The sequence below is a fragment of the Barbus barbus genome (genome assembly GCF_936440315.1).
Source record: "Barbus barbus genome assembly, chromosome: 50".
NCBI lineage: Eukaryota > Metazoa > Chordata > Actinopteri > Cypriniformes > Cyprinidae > Barbus > Barbus barbus.
This window is the reverse complement of record NC_136728.1, coordinates 8,609,865-8,626,985: the sequence shown is the minus strand read 5'-3', so window position 1 is coordinate 8,626,985 and position 17,121 is coordinate 8,609,865. Positions and strand designations below refer to the sequence as shown.

At 39.4% G+C, this 17,121-nt stretch overlaps 1 pseudogene across 1 annotated transcript; it reads left to right on the top strand.

The window, feature by feature from the left end:
• Positions 1–3,340: 3,340 nt before the first annotated feature.
• LOC306868332 (beta-1,3-galactosyl-O-glycosyl-glycoprotein beta-1,6-N-acetylglucosaminyltransferase 3-like) lies at positions 3,341–4,650 on the top strand (annotated as a pseudogene). The gene has a single exon. The product of its transcript is annotated as a beta-1,3-galactosyl-O-glycosyl-glycoprotein beta-1,6-N-acetylglucosaminyltransferase 3-like (transcript).
• The last annotated feature ends 12,471 nt before the right edge of the window (positions 4,651–17,121 follow it).

The window sequence follows — 17,121 nt, the reverse complement described above, 5'->3', positions numbered from 1 at the left end:
CAAACAAAACAAACAAACCTTATACGGGAAAAACTAAATCAAGATAAAAACGGATAGATGGCCTAGCAAAAGTACAGAAGACTTCGCTTTCACAGCGAAGCCGTAAGCAATGACGTACAAATGTCCATAGTCAAAACAAAAACATTTTCCATAAGCAAAACAGCAGCGGTGTTACATGTAGCGTCTTCAACAAGGGATTAGTTTAGAGATTGTGATGTTCCATTCCACCTTTACGTTTAACAGAGGAAAAATCAAAACATTAAACCAAGTCAACCAAACCCCATGTGCAAGAGAGGGACAGGCGTACTTACGATTAAGGTTGAACGAAGACCAAACGCAAAGCTGTATGGTTACTCCAACAAGTAATGTGGCTCAATATACTGGCGAGTATTTGCACCCCCGCTCTTTGTTGCTATTACTGAGGGCAACACACAATAAATACCACCACTAATTGTTAAAGTTGTGCAATATTTTGTCCAGTCTTGATTGATACAAGATTTCAGCTGCTCATCTGTCTATAGTCGTCAATGTCTAATTCTCCATTTCATGATGGGCCGTACATTTTCAATAGGAGACAGATCTGCTGGCCAATCAGTCAAATCCACATGTGTCTATGAAACCACACTGTTGTAGCACATGCCGAATGAGACCTGGCATTCTCTTCATCTAATAACAATGGACTTCCCAGTCACCTATACAATTTGCTCTGCTGCATCCTCATACCATGACAAACATTTACTTTTTCCAAAGTACTCCTGAGCCCATGTGGCTATATTTAACACAGCAGCATGACAGCTACTCTCACAATGCCATCAGAGTCCTCAGGTTAATGTACTCAAAGGTTTCCTGTCTTGCCCTACATATACTGAGAGTTCACTAGATTCCCTAAATCTATTCACAATATTATGTATGGTGAATTTTTTTGTGATTTTGCATTGAGAAATGTGATTTTTGATTTGTTTGACATATCTCATGAAATTTGACACAAAATAGCTTTGCTGGCAAAGACTGAGATGATGCGTTTATACCCAAACATGATCCCCTCACCTACTACCAATTCACCTGCTTATTGTGGACTGTTTCAAAACAGTTTAACTTGGCTATTCTATAACCTTTTCATTTTAATTTTGCCTCTGCTCCAATGTTTATTTTTTATTTTTTTGAGTGTATTGCAACCATCAACATCAAAAAATTTTATATCTACAAAATACATTTAAGCTGATCAGTGAACACATTGGAAATCTTTTCTTTATAAAAGTTGAAAGAGAGTTAACAAAATCAAAAATTCTTGGTTTCACTGCATTTTACAAAATGTCCCAACCTTTTTGGAACTGAGGTTGACATACTTACTTCAGATGAATACAAAGATTTTTTAGAAACATAATTTAGCTCTGCGAGTCCCAACTCTGTGGGACCGCCAAATGTGGTGCTTTAAAAACCATGCAATACGAACATGCCTGTATGTCATACGACCCCAGTAGATGAATCAAGGACTCAATGACAACCAACGGTCACATGAGTGTTTTCTTATGTAAACCTCAGCATGTTGTGAAGCGTGATGTAAACACGTTGTGAAATTTAAGCGAGTACTGACAGTCCTTAGTACTTCCACATCACTTCTTGAGCGAGTTTCACAATGTTATGTTTTTCCCCACTTGGTTTTTAAATCATCAGCTTTGAAGATCAAGCACACTTTCAATATATGAAGAGTTCATTTGAAAGCGAAAGTGAAAGTTACGTGACATTTGGCCAAGTATGGTACTCGGAATTAACGCTCTGCATTTATACCATGCAAAGTGCACATACACAGCAGTGAACACACACCCGGAGCAGTGGGCAGCCATTTTTGCTGCGGTGCCCGGGGAGCAGTTCGGGATTCGGTGTCTTGCTCAAGGGCACTTCAGTCGTGGTATTTAGGGTGGAGAGAGCGCTGGTTATTCACTCCCCCCACCTACAATCCCTGTCGGGCCAGAGACTCAAACCCGCGACCTTTGGGTTATGAGTCTGACTCTCTAAACATTAGGCTGCGACTTCCCCTTGCAAAAACAGATAACTCCGTTTTTAACAATTCTCAAAAATCATGTTTTTTTCATTGTGCATTCCAATTAATGTCAATAAAACTGCATTTGGGTTATTTTGACTAGGTTAAAAAATAACAAAAAAATCAGCTAACTAACACAATAAAACAATAAAAACATGATAACATAATAAAAAACATGATTTTTGAAAATTAAAAAAATGAAGTTATCTGTTTTTGCAAACAATGTCTTCAAGATGGATTATTTTTATAAAAATCTTAATTTGTGTTCATCTAAAAAAAGCAAGTCACATACATCTGGGATGCCATTGGGGATAAGTAAATTACACAATTTAAATTTTTGAGTGGAGTATCTCATACATTAAAAATGCCATTCTGGTTGACAGATCTTTCACAGTCTGCATATACAGTATATGTACTTCCTTGCTATACGATCAGTGACAAGTTTGTAACAAGAAGATCAATAGAACAATTGTCTAGGTTGGGCATTTCCAAGACATTCTCCAACAAGTGAGAAAAGAGTTTCAACTGACATTGTATTTCTGGAAAGTGCAAGTATGATCATGCAAATCTATGAGAAAAGTAACAAAATACATTTCACTATTGTTAATGTAGAGTATCAGGCTCTTTTGCAAGTAACATTTCTCTGACATCTGGTACATGTAACATTTGCAAACACAATCAATTAATCGCTAACAGCTCAATAAAACTGATTCAACATTACAGACACTGCATTTCTGAGAGCACCTTGATCTTCCTTATTAACCTGCCAAATTATTTATTATTCACATCATTGTGTCCTTGGTGGGAAAATGACAGGGTAAATGGGCTACAAAACCCTTGAAGTTAAGGAATATTAAACAAGACAGGCTACAGATTTGGTAACGAAAAGACAAGCCTACCAACTTCCTAAAAGTGACCAACAGTTTTTAAAGGAGTGCAAGACATGCAATGTGATACTATAATTGTTATTTTAAATCATCTAATTGTTTTGAAAATGTATGTTTTCAGAACATCTTTGGTGTAAAAAAAAAAAGTGTATAGAGTTTTTATTTATTTATTATTATTATTTTTTTATTTTATATATATATTTTTTTTATGATATTGCTCACCGTGTTATTGGATAATCACACCCTCCAGGTAGGTGATGCCAACATCACCTGCAGTAACAATCAATCTCTTTTGCAGAAGTTAGCCCTTCCCCTTTTGTTCATGCCACGAGAGGCTGTTTTATACCTCACTGGCACAGACTTCTTCACTTGGCAGTTGTTTTAGGAAAGTCACAGTCTTAAAGAACTAACCATGAGACATAATCAGAAAATTCGGAAAATAATTTCCATCCTTTCTGTGAAAATAATCATAATCATAATTATTCTCCTGATAAATTATCCTGGACAAAGGACAAATTGTGCTCATAAGGAAGAGCTGGTCTTGAATCACTTACTAAAGCAGGATGTTGGAGATCTACAGGCTTGTTCTGCTGTTATTCAAGCAGACATGGATGGAGTGGACAAGGATGTTTTCAGGAAGCTCCTGGCTTCTAAAATAAGAAAACCCCTGCTTTCAGTGTCTTTTTACCTCAATGCAACAATGGATTGTCCATCCTACGTCCAAGAGAGAGGGTTTCTGACGGTTTCTTTCAGTAAAGAGGAGAAAGATTTTCCTATTGCTTACTCCATGGTGGTCCATGAGAAGATTGAGATGTTTGAAAGGCTCCTGAGAGCCATTTACACTCCTCACAATGTCTACTGTATTCATGTGGGCCAGAAGTCTCCTGAGATCTTTAAAGAAGCAGTAAGGGCCATTACGTCTTGCCTGACCAATGTGTTTGTGGCCAGCAAACTGGAGCGTGTGATCTACGCCTCCTGGTCTCCAGTTCAAGCGGACATCAACTGCATGAAGGATCTGCTCAAGTCACCTGTCCAGTGGAAGTATCTGCTCAACACATGTGGAACTGATTTCCCCATTAAAACCAATGCAGAAATGGTTCAGTCTCTAAAACACCTGAATGGAAAGAACAGTTTGGAGTCTGAGACTGTAGAGGCCAAAAAGTGGCGATGGCAGTATCATCATGACGTTACAAATGTTGTGACTCGGACAGATGTTAAAAAGTCGCCTCCACCAATTAAGACACCTATGTTCTCAGGAAATGCTTACTTTGTGGTTTCAAGAGAGTTTGTGGAGCATATCTTCAAAAGCAAAGAGACTCAAAACTTCATGGAATGGGAGAAAGACACGTACAGTCCAGATGAGCACATGTGGGCTACATTGCAGCGGATGCCTTCAGTACCAGGATCCAATCCTCCAAACATCAAGTATGAACAATCGGACATGAACGCAATTGCTCGTATGGTGAAGTGGAGCTATCATGAAGGAGATCTAAAGAGTGGGGCTTCTTACCCACCATGCACTGGGACGCACAGACGGGCAGTGTGCGTCTATGGAGCAGGAGACTTGAATTGGATTGTGCAGCAACACCATCTTTTGGCAAACAAGTTTGACCCAGAAGTAGACGATGTAGCCATCAAATGCATGGAAGCCTTTTTTTAAGGTACAAAGCTATTTATGGTCGATCATTACTAACAGTTAAAAAATCGGACATTATTTATTGATGTTTTTTAATAACAGGTTCAAAATCTTTCTGTATATTTTTGTGAATATTGTTGGAATCTTGTAATGGATATGACTGTGCAGTAAATGTAATAGTAAATGTAGTAGTTAAGGAGAGGCCCCCTGATATGATTGTAAAGTGCTTTGGGTGTACAGCAATACACAATAAATCACTATATAAATCCCACATTAATTCATTCATTAAGAAAGTATAATAAAAACATTTATGATGGGCTATCTGAGATGGTCATAATATTAAAAGGATGGTGCAAACTGTCAAATACTTCAAATTAATTTCTAATTTGTGTTATTTGTACACTTCAGAGAAGCTCTCTTTGTAAGGATTGCTAGTTCCTAAACATTTATATTTACTGATAACTACTTGCATGATCAGTACATGATATTGTGCTCTAACATATAAAAAAATGCACATTTATGTAAATACACAGTGTATCTATAAACATAAAAACAGAATTTGATTTCAGCAGGATTTCAGTACAATTCCTCGCAAAAACTTTGTTGTGTGGTTAAAGCTAAAAAAATTATATAAATAAAAAAACATTAAAGATGATTTTATTTACATTTTAAAAATGTATCCAAATCTTGTGGTTTCAATCATGTATTTTTAAATAAACTTTTGGAAATTGCATTCAAAATGCTTCCTCTAAATAACTCCCTAATGTTAAGAATTTATATCTTTTGATATATCTTCAATTCTGTTTTTTTTTTTCTTTCAAAATCAAAGTTGTGAGATAAAGTCGCAGTTACCTTTTTTAACTTTTGTTATTCCATGGAAATGGGCTTCCATTCTTCTCTCTTTTTTTGATCTTCAAGGGGGAAAATTTAAATTTACTGCATTTATTTACTGAAAGATTTGAAAATGTATGTATACATCCCTGAGCAAATTGATGTCAATGTTTTGGGAAACAGTACTACCCCACACTACTGCTTACTATTTCTTATTACTACTATAATATGCTATTAAATATTACAACTTACATTTGGCAATTTTTGACCTGTGAATGACTACTGTTCAAAATTTTGGGGTCAGGATGATTTTTTAATCTGACTTGAAAGAAGTCTCTTATGCTCACCAAGGCTGCATTTATTTAATGAAAATGATAAGAAATAAAAAAGTTATATTATGAAATATTACAATTTAGATCAACCATTTGACATTGTCATTTAACAGATGCTTTCATCCAGAGCGAATTACAAATGAGGATACTAGAAGCAATCAAATCTGAAGAAGTGCTGTGACAAGTCTTGGTTTGTCTAACACAGTAAACCTGTTAAGGTTTTTTTTATAATTAAAAGAAAACAAGTAGATACAATAGAAATAGAATAGAGTGTTACGTTTGATGGAAGAGATGTGTTTTTAGCCATTTCTTAAAAATGGCTAAGGACTCAGCTGCTCGGATTGAGTTGGTTTGATCATTCCACCAGGACGGAACAGCCTCTTTGAGATGGCACTACAATGTGCCATTCATTTGCAGAACGCACGCTTCTGGAGGGTCTAAAGTAGTGAATTTAGGTAAAGGAGTAGAGCCAGTGGTTGTTTTGTAGGCAAACATCAATGCCTTGAATTTGTAAAAACAGCTATTGGTAGCCAGTGCAAATTGATGAACAAAGGTGTGACATGCGATCTTTTCACTCGTTAAAGACTAATCTTGCAGCCACATTCTGTATTAGTTGTAGAGGTTTGATAAAATTGGCTGGAAGACCTACCAAGAGAGCATTACAATAGTCCAGCCTAGACAGAACAAGAGCTTGAACAAGTTGTGTAGCATGTTCTGAAACAAAGGGCCTGATCTTCCTAATGTTGTATAAAGCAAATCTGCAGGACTGGGCAGTTGTATCAATGAAATTCAGCTGATCATCAATCACAACTCCAAGGTTCCTGGCTATCTTTGAAGGAGTAACACTGTAAAAAAAATCCAATTAACAAAATATTGGAAGGGCAAAAATATTTAAGTTGAACTAATTTTATTGCTTGGGCTTAGTTGAGAATGCATATTGTATTAAGTCTGCACAAATATATTTTAAAAACATTAAATGAATGGTTATTTTCAAATGCAGTCAACATTCAGAATGCTAAATGTTGACTAAACTAATAAAAACAAATCCAGCCAACACTGGCATCATTCTGCACATGCACGCACCTGAGTGACTTTGTGGGAGAAACAGTGCCGCCATCTTGTCAAGTTCACGCGTCAGGTAAGTTACACTAAATAAATGTTATTTTTAAGACTAAATTTAACGAGAAAATCATGCAACATATCCGATTTTGTTGAGTGGACATTTCGAAAATGTTTTACGAGTTGTATATCTGAAGAAAAGTGGATATAAGACAGTGTATGTCAAGTTCAGGCATACATAAAAACAAATGATGTTTTGTTTGTGGCCATTCACTTCTTCCATCATGTAGCAATTCTTGGATGGGGGACCCCGTTCTGCTCAGATACTGATGAGGGCTCCGCTTTTCTTGGCTCTAATTCCTTTTCAGGTGGTCTTTCAGAGCATTTGTTTTAGAGTCTTTGTTTTAAGGTCAGTTTTGGCTTTCTCTAGTCACTGTTCTGCAGACTGCAGATGTCTTCTCATGTCTTTCGGGGAAGCTTTTAGTTCTCATTGGTCATGTTCAGCAACTGCAAGGGTTTCTTGGAGCTGTTCAACTTTTTCCTTTGTTTCCTGCTTCACTCTGTCTAGTTCCTTGAGTTTATCCTTGGTTTTCACTTCGAGCTTATCTGTGCAGCGTGATATGTGCAATAACTTTCTCAGGAACTCAGTGGTCTGATGCCTGAAATCATCTTGGACTTTCACTGTCAGCTTGTTTTTATCTCATCGTGCACCTCGGGGAAAAAGGGGCCGGGTCTCCGCGGAGTGTGTTTTCGGCCGCGATCGGACTGGAGGTACCACTTGTCCAGACGGCTTCTGGCCGGCTCGGCAGGATGCGCCCGCTCCAACCCGAGCTCATCCACTACCTTGGACAGGACGCTTAGGAGCTCGACATCACTGTGATGGAGGTCCCCCGCGTCGCTGCCGTGGGGTGCAGTGTAATCCAGCGGGCTGTTGGACCACTCCTCTCTCGCAGATGCTGCCACCGAAATGGCATCCTCCTCCTCTTCAGTGCCCCCCATGGCACCGAAAGACAACACATCTTGAGCGTCGGGGGAGGGGCAGAGATCAGCGGTCATGAAGCGCACTGGAAGGGGACCTGCAGCAGGGGGGTGAGGAGCATGTGGGCACTGATCCAGTGTGGGCTTGTCACCTGATGCTGACAGATCCGCATCAGAAACTCGCGGCACTTTCCTCCTTGGCTCGAAAGAGGCTGCAGAGCCAAGAGCGCGGCAGAGCTAGTTGGGCGAGTTCATCGCCTTGGACGATGGCTACATGGAGTCTGAGAGTCCGGAGACTCATATCTCCGCAGTGGGGGCAGTCCGACCCCCCAAGTGCCACCTCTGCGTGGGCGCGACCCAGGCAGAAGACACATGATTCGTGGCCATCAGAAGATTTGACTGGCTCTGCACAAGTGAGGCAATCGCGAATCATCTTTGCTTCCGAAGCTCACCGGAACACAGCAGGGGAAGAGAAGGCGTGTCCACTGCAGCGTGTAGACGATGAGTAGTTTTTTCTTGTTGATAGGTTTCTTGCTTCTAGTAGAATGTTGGCTGAAGGAAAAGATTCTGAATGAATGACATACTGCCTTATATAGAGTGGGATTCCCGCTCATATTTCACACGCTTGAACGCCATTGGCCAGTTTCACTGAGAGATATTTCGCAGAGAGTGGAAGCTAAAACGCGCAAGGCACCAGCCTTGGAGGCACCAGCGCAAACACTTGGATTGCTTTCAGTGGAAACAAATTAAAATAGCCTACGCCGTCATTTATTTATTTTTTTGATAAAGGTAAGAGTAATATTGGTGATTGGTGTCTGTATTCAGAAAGGCACGGAAAGCAACTGACACGTTCTAATAAAATAATGCGAGCCACTAAAGGGACATGGTTAGGTTCTTGCTAGCAGTAGCCTGTTACACTGCAGTGCATAAGATTTTACTTACCACATAAGAGTAAGGAGAGATGACTGAGGATGATGGTGAATGATTTACAGATCCTGAGCACCACTGACAAGCATCTGATCTTGTAAAATGTGTGGTAAGTACTGCCGCCCCATAGTATGAACAGAGTAAGTTACGTGTGATCGCGAATATCAAAAGTGGAACTATTCAACGATTGACTGATCGTTCAAAAGCAGTTTCAATGGCCCGCGTATTAATAGCAGCTCCCCGATGCCCGCATTTTATTAACAGTATAATTACCTGATGATATAACTGCGAGAGAAAGTATTGAAATATATATTTTCCTCCCTGTGTTTCCTTTCTGTGAGCTACTGAAATGAGCTGCACTGTGAAACAGCCAATCAGAGCAGAGCTCAACATTGAGCCGTACAGTGAAACAGCCAATCAGAGCAGAGCTCATTATTATTCATGACCCGTCCAAATAAGCCAATAACAGACCATTTCATTGTAGAGACAAATCCTAGGCTTGTAAATGGACACGTAAAACCGTTTTTGGAGATTTTTTGCCCTTACCTAAGCCACATACCTTCTATGTAGATATCAGAGAACAATTTAAAATATTGTATCAATGCATTCTATGGCACTTTAATGTTATACTGCGTTTCTTTTCTCGTGAACGCACTTCGGAAGAGGAGTTTGCCGTTCCGAACGAAAATGAACAACCGAATCGTTTCACAGGGCCATTCAAAGCATCTCAGTCAGTTCCCTAGGTAGTGAATCACTAGATTGTGCACACGAGTTCCTGCACTGGGAAAGACCGTGGCTCAGTAAACTCTGGGACAACTGATCAATCAATTTGTTAAACGTCACCACTGGTATTTATCAACAACCAGCAGTACCGTTATATTTTGATATTATTTTTATGCTATTTGAGGTAACTTAGCCCTATAATATGAAATGAACATGTTCTATTACAAATCCAGTCAGCATTAATGCTCCCTGTTGTGCAATGGATTGTGGAATTGATTTGTGCTAAAAAAAGGTTTCGTCAGAAATTTAATTAACTGATATTGATACAATGTAAATGATTTAAAAGGCATCATTTCATTTTTTGAACTTAAAATGTACTTTTCTTTCTCCATCAGAGTGTGGCCAAAGGTTGCATTGGTGCTTTGTCATCGTTGCAAGATTTCAGATGCAACCCAGTCAGTTCTTCCAAGGCACCAAATGCTGGCATGTGACCAGACCACTCCACTGCAACTACATACTGTGTGTACTTTCAAGGCGAGGATTTTATTGTTTTCATTCCAGGTAATATGTGTTAACTGTTTAGAATTTTTACTACAATTATAATGTGCTTTAATGCTCTCAGTGGCATCTGTGCTAATATTAGTCTGTTTAATTTTTATTCCTAGGTGAATGTAGCCACCCAGTCCGTATCCAGATCAGATGGTCACTGCAGTCACTCAGATCCAGACTGCATTCAGATCAGATGGTGGATCAGGACCTAGAGATGACCTCGACAGCTCTGAATGTCAGCGGAGACCAAGTCAGCTAGATGAGCTCCAGAGACAGATCCTCTCCAAAGACTTTGTTGCCGCTGTCGCCTTTGGCGTGCTTATTTGGGGACGCTTGGCTGATTGCAAAGAACTATTGGAAGAGAGCTGAACTGGATTATATCAACACTGAATCACCAGTGAACTGACTTTAACTGGAAACATGACTTGTTAATGTCCTCTTGCATTATTGACAAACTATTTTCCTGTTTGACTCTGTAAAGCTGCTTTGACACAATCAGTATTGAATAAAGCACTGTATAAATAAAGGAGACTTGACTTGATTTTATGTACTGTAACACCTGGTTCTTTTTTTTTCATTTTAAAGATGTAATACATAATGTAATTGTAAAAGTAATAATATTTGTAAATATTTGTTTACTAACATTTTGTTTAGCTTGTTTAGTTTTTTCTTAGTTCATTAAACAAAGTTTAAACTATAACTTTAAACTTTTAAACTTTGCAATATTTGTTTTGCAGATGTAATGTTTGTCAACTGGAGCTTTAAAGGGAAAGTTCACCCACAAATGAAAATATGCTGTTAATTTACTGACCCTTAGGCCACCCAAGATGTTAGGTGACTTTTTTCTTCATTTCTGTATGTTTAGTGTGTATGAAAAATTTTATAAATTAAGAATTGTTATTAAATAAAGGCTATTATGTGTTGTAAAGTGTGTGTTTTTAGTGATTGATCAACACCATTTATATGTTTATGTAGTTCCCCAGCAATTTCTTATGATGCCCAAATAATAAACCTTAGCTGAGGTAAGATATGAAACACATGGAGTAAACGGTTAAATTTTAATTGACATAACTTGCTGTAGTCTTCTAATGTTTGACCAATTAAAACATTTTAGATGAATGGACTATAAAACTAGTTCAGTAAAGGTTGAGCCAACTAAAAAATAACAATTCAGATAACATTTTGAAGTCAGAAATTGACTGAACGTAAAATTTCTGTGGAACTAGTTACTAAATAATAATTAGTTGAAACCGCATGCCATTTTTTAGTGTATGGTTGATGTGCCTAACTGGATGGTGAAATTGTGATGAAGTGATGGGTCTACTGAAACCACAAGCAGTTCTATGTGGGCAAGGTTGAGTTGAAGGAGATGGTCCTTCAACCAGCAAGAAATGACTTTTAGACATGCTGAGATGCAAGCAGCTATCACCGGATCATCAGGATTGAATAAGAGGTATACCTGTAGTTGAGTGTCATTAGAATAGCAGTGATATAAAAAGTGTTGTTTCTGAATGACAGAACTTAGTTATGCCATGTGGAAAGAGAAGATAAGTGGTCCAAGAACTGAGCCCTGGGGCAGTCCGGTAGCTAATTGTTATGACTTGGACACTACATTTTGAAGATGCCTTGAAGGAACTATCTGAGAGGTAAGACTTGAACCACTGGAGTGCAGTTCCTGAGATGCCCTTTGCCAATAGGTTTGACAGGAGGATCTGGTGGTGAACCATACCAAAAGCAGTGGACAGATCCAGCAAGATAAGTACTGAAGATTTGGAAGCTGCTCTTGTCAGTCTTAGGGCTTCAGCAACCGAAAATCCACTTCTGAAGCCAGACTAGTAGCTTTCCAGGAGGTTTTTCTGTGTGAGAAAGGCAGAGAGTTGGTTGAACACAACTTGTTCAAGTGTTTTTGCAATTAAAGGAAGAAGGGATACCAGTCTGTAGTTTTCTAAAAGAGTTGGGTTTCTTAAGTAGTGGGGTTATCCGAGCCTGTTTAAATGCTGAGGGAAAGACATCAGTGTGAAGGGATGTGTTAATTATGTGTCCGTGCGTGCAGGTACAACTGAAGAAATGGCTTGAAGGAGATGAGATGGAATTAGATCAAGTGGAAATGTAGCAGGATGATTGGAAAGGATGAGTTTAGAGACTTCTGCCTCAGAGAGTACCACAAATTAACAATTTATCTAACTCTCGCATGACATGAGTGAATATATGTTTGCTGGTAAGACAAGTGTTTGACAGGTTGTGGAGTGGAGAATTGTGCACTGATGGTTGTGATTTTATTAATGAAGTAAATGGAAAAGTCAAAAGTGTGATAATGTCCTCTGCTGGACATCTGGTAGTAATACACTTAAAACACTGACAACTTTGTCCTGTAATTTAGCATTGATTTTCAAAATGTTTTACACTGAATTGTTTAGAAATAATTTAAAATACTTTTGGAAGGCTTTAAGGTTAACATTTTACTAAATATATTGATTGAAGTTTTTTGACATTTTATTTTAACACCAGATTTGAAATGACTATGGTTTCATTTTATAATGTTATATTTTGGAAATCATTGAAGTAATCCTTACGCCAGAAATTAGGGTTTGTGGGACCAATATCCCCTGCAATCCTATATAACTGCTTCAGAACTCTAACATATAGAAAAAGATAAACTTTTAAGTTAGTATAATGAGAATATTTTCCAGATACAATTGTAATAACTCCAGCTTTCAATCAATGACAATAAAGATCTAATTATTTATTTTTGTCACACAAATATATAGCTGCCTTTATTTTTTTCCAAAGGTCTTTAATCATGTTATTCATATACTATTATTAATCGTTTTTATTTTGGATTAATTATATAATTATATTATATATATATATATATATATATTATCTTTCATTTTATATTGTGTTATCTGCTTTTGTCATTTTTATTGTATAGCAAATAGACACAATAATGTTTTTTTTGTTTTTTAACTCCGAAAGGGCAAAGTCGCACTTGTTACTGTGATAGATCTTGTCTGACCTGCTACTGTCCTAAGGTTCAGAATTGCATCACATGTGCTACCGGTAATGTATAGATTAGCTTTACTTTCCCTCCCACCTGATAAACAGACTGTTAAAGTTCCCTTTTAATGAGTTCCTGCTTCAAAAGAACTTGCTGAATAAATAAGACATTTGCCTACTTAATTACCAGGGTAAACAACAAAGTAACTTGGAAAGCATGTCACTGGCTCTGCCAGTCCTGCAAAGGACCTTCTGACTAGCAGAACCATGCTGTGCCCAACTACCTCCACAGTACAAATGACTTGAACTTACCTGAACTTATGTCAGTGCATTTCTGGGGGTATCTCCCAGAAACTGTCTTGAGCTATGCACCAGGCTACCTTCATCTGCTCTCTCATCTCATCGTTAGCCATTGCTCCAGATAAGATCTTCTTATGCACACAAACACACAAATTTAATTAATCGTTTGGTAATTAGTTAATAGAAAGCATGAGTGTTTCATTAAACCGTAGCTTCCCAAACTTCTCATATCTAAAAATAGTTAAAAATAGACCTGAGCAACTTTAACAAGGGTCAAATTTTAATGGTCTGTTTACCTGGGGAACTAATGGCACCAGGATGCACTGTGAAAATACGACAACTGGTGGAGGGAGTGTGAGGTTCTTTACAACATTCTGCTGGGAAACCTTGGGTTTGGCCATACATGTGGATGTCAATTTGATATGTGCCACCTACTGTACCTAACCATTGTATATCCCTTCATGGAAATTAAATTTCATCATGGCAGTGGCGTCTTTCAGAAAGATATTGTGCCCTGCCCCTGCCACACTGCATAGGATCAGGAATTAATTGAGGAACATTATGAAGAGTTCAAGGTCTTGCGCTGGCCTCAGAATCCCCCAGACCTCAATCCGATTGAGCATTTCTGGGATGTGCTGGATCAACTAATTCAATCCACAGTGACTTTGCTTCCCAGGGAAAGCAAGGAGCAATAACATGTAAATGTGTAATTTAGCTGTCAAATGCATAAATGTAAATGTAAAATGCAGAGCCTCAAATAAGCCTGAACTGCACTCTGATGACAAAAATATCTGTGTTCACAATAAACATACTCTTGACAAACTAGCCAAGTAATTAAATATTACAGGATTCCTTTATCAGAGCCATGCCAGTGCATGGCTACTGACATGTTGAGCTGTAATGCTCAAATTGGAAATTAAGGTTTGATTCTGACCTGCATTTCTTTCACTTCATGTGCCTTCCTCAGGCACTACAGCACAGGGAAACACTGTGAGAAGTGTGACCGTTTCTGTGAGCAGTGCTCGAACCCAGGGCCGGACGCCTGCAGGGTGTGCACACTTCCTCTGCTGGACCTGCAGGACACCAGGCAGTGTGTTGATCAGTGTCCGCAGCACTTTTATGAGAGTGAGCACAGCTGCAGACAGTGCAACACCAGCTGCAAATCCTGCACAGGTGCTTCCCTTATCATTTTCACACTTTGAGCTTCCATCATAGCAATATATCTTCATTCTTATTATTATGGCCCTTGTTTGATCACAAAATTGTATTTCAAAAAGATAGATCTGGTTGTTTGCTGGTCTGTATTACATTTCATTGTGCTAAAATGCATGCTATTGTAGGGCCCGTTTATTGGTCCAATGGAGGTTTCCAATAAAACGAGGAAGGTTTCTCTGCGTATTGCTTGTCTTTCCTTTTCGCAACACAACAAGATTAAATGCAATATATTTCTTTCACATGTAATAACTCGTTGTTTCATCTGACTCCATAAATGAAAGGGTTTTAATGATATCTGTGCATCATTAAAGTGAATGAATGTTTGATTGTTCTGTTAAGCTCTGATTATACTTTACCCGCTTAGATCAGGAAACTATATCGCTTCGAGTTCCTCACCAGGTCTCCGGCACAATTTTGTCAGTTCCAATGACCCAAAACAGAGGTATTTGGCTAAATATCTGAGATTTGCCGTATTCCCACGTGCACAATCGAAGATATTTAATACTTAGCCCCCTTGGCTGCCCCTCAGGAACTTAATTCAATCGTTTACTTTAGTAGAGTCTTCCTTTTGGCCACCATTTAAGAACATTAGTCGATCAACTTTACCTTTCTTCAAAATGGCTTTGTCTGGCCAAGCTCGTGGCTTTTCCCACGTAAACTTATCTAAAGTAACATTAAATTAGAACAGAGGTCATCGACGCATTCAGATCTAGGCTGATCAAACAGCATCTGCTGATTCTAGACAGAAACTTACTCGTCTCCTCATCCAAGCACACGTGAATTTAGGTATTGGGTATTAGTCGTCACTAATCCCTGACGCAAACTTGTGGAAATATACGAATCCGACAATCTACTTGGGAAAACAAATCTCAGAGTCGGTCAGAATACAATCAAACGTTTACAATTTATTGATCAGGTAATGAAGCAATAATTCAAAATCCAATTCATAAGGATAAAATCATCAGTTGAACATGTCATAACAACAATTCAGAAATAGAGGAATTTGTAGAAATTATTACCTGTCAACAAAAACTACACACAGCATTTGTGTGGGAAGTCAGCTTACAGACTCCGCGAACGTTTTTGCACCTTTTCCTTATATACCCAGCTAATTCAATATTCTTACCAAAAGGTGGCGTTTGTCATTATAATTACAATTTGGTTCCCTGTTGAGGGATTCACGCTGTGAGATCAGAATTTGTACTTGAATGGGTTCTTGTTTTACATGCAGGAGGTATCTGAATGGGGGATCTGGGGAGGGAAACACCTTTTCAAGAGACACATCACTTTTCTCATATTTTATAACTTCTTTTAGCTTTTCATTATGGTTGGGAGAATGAGACCATTTTACCAGGCGCACAGAGACACTTTAAATGATATCAAACACGTATAGTTACTTCTTGTGCATACATAGCATTGCATAGGTTTTCAGTGTATTTTAGGTGAGGAGGAGGAGGGGGTGAAGGGGAGATAGTGTGTGAAGTGTGAGTTGCACTGTGGGCTGCATCTCCGAAGTTCCTTTTACATATGCAGGAGATAGTTCAAGTGTTAATTTTCAGGAGAGCCTTTTGTTTCATCGATGGGTTGATCAGACATATTGGCACCAGCCTTACACTATAGATAGAACAATGAAACAAATCCTGTTGACTGGGCTACCAAGGCGATATATAATTAATCTCTAAGGAAGCTGCTTGGCTGACACAGGATTCCTGAAAGAACAAAACTTGAAACCAGGTGGTTAGTAGGTACTATGCCTCTAGTGTGAATTACATCCCTATCAATTTAGAACTCAATTAAAACGAAACGTACCAGGTTACGTATGTAACCCAGGTTCCCTGAAGGGAACGAAAGCTGTGTCCGAAAACGCTATGGGCAACGCCTTCAGCGTGACCACGCTCTGAATATTACCTGCAATCAGTCAAAAATAGAAGGGCGAGGCGTCACGGGCGGGGTGACGTCACGACCAGGAAGTATATAAGCACGTGCGGCGGGGCCGGCGTCAGCTTCAAGTCTTGAAGCAAGCGCTGGCAGGGATGCCGGAAGTGTGGCTACGAGACGCAGCTCTCGTTCCCTTCAGGGAACCTGGGTTACATACGTAACCTGGTACGTTCCCTTCCAGGAACTTCGAGCTGCGTCCGAAAACGCTATGGGGAACGATATACCAACGCTGCCACACTGACAAGTCCCTGCCTGATGTCAGGACGAAAGGACGGAAGAGCCTGGAGTGGCTCGAATGTCGAGGTCATAGAACCTGGCAAATGTCAGGGGCGTGGACCACCCAGCAGCGTTGCAGATGTCCTGCAGGGAGATACCTGCCAAAAAGGCCTTGGAGGCCACCACACCTCGTGTTGAGTGCGTTCTGACTCCCAACGGCGGGGGACGTTCAGAGGCGTCATACGCCAGATTAATGGCATCCACTATCCACCTACTAAGAGTGGGCTTCGTAGCAGGAAGACCCCTCTTAGGCGGACCAAAGCACACGAGCATTTGGTCCGACTTCCTCCACAGGGCAGCTCTGTGGATGTACGTGCCCAGTGCTCGCTTGGTTGATATGCCACGTCAAGTAGCGACCACTCCACAGACCGCGGGCAGGGTAGCCACTCATGACCGCACCCCAACCGGTGAGGGGGGCGTCCGTCGCAAGCG